The following is a 244-nucleotide window of genomic DNA, read 5'->3' as shown; positions in this document are numbered from 1 at the left end:
AACCGTGGCTCCACTGGAATCCCCGCCCATTCCCGTCCCTTGACAAGACGCCTCTTCACCTGTCACATCTCTGCTCTTTTCGGGTCTCACAAGAGCAAGCTGTCTGGCGGAAGTTCACCCAGACACCTATATCCACATATTCCGCCAATGCTCTGGCGCAGAGTTCCTGCTATCCCTACCTTAACACTCGCTTGCCACACGGAATCCATAGCCTTATCCTACCGTTTTCTTTGTCCTATTGCCA

At 52.9% G+C, this 244-nt stretch overlaps 1 protein-coding gene across 8 annotated transcripts in view; it reads right to left on the bottom strand.

Annotated features, from left to right (window-relative positions):
* LOC119588791 (ELAV-like protein 1) overlaps positions 1-244 on the bottom strand; it is a gene marked incomplete at its 5' end in the record, with an annotated part of 73,233 nt that overhangs the window by 6,240 nt on the left and 66,749 nt on the right.

This window comes from Penaeus monodon, chromosome 24, assembly GCF_015228065.2.
Source record: "Penaeus monodon isolate SGIC_2016 chromosome 24, NSTDA_Pmon_1, whole genome shotgun sequence".
Taxonomy (NCBI): domain Eukaryota; kingdom Metazoa; phylum Arthropoda; class Malacostraca; order Decapoda; family Penaeidae; genus Penaeus; species Penaeus monodon.
This window is presented reverse-complemented; position numbering and strand designations above follow the sequence as displayed.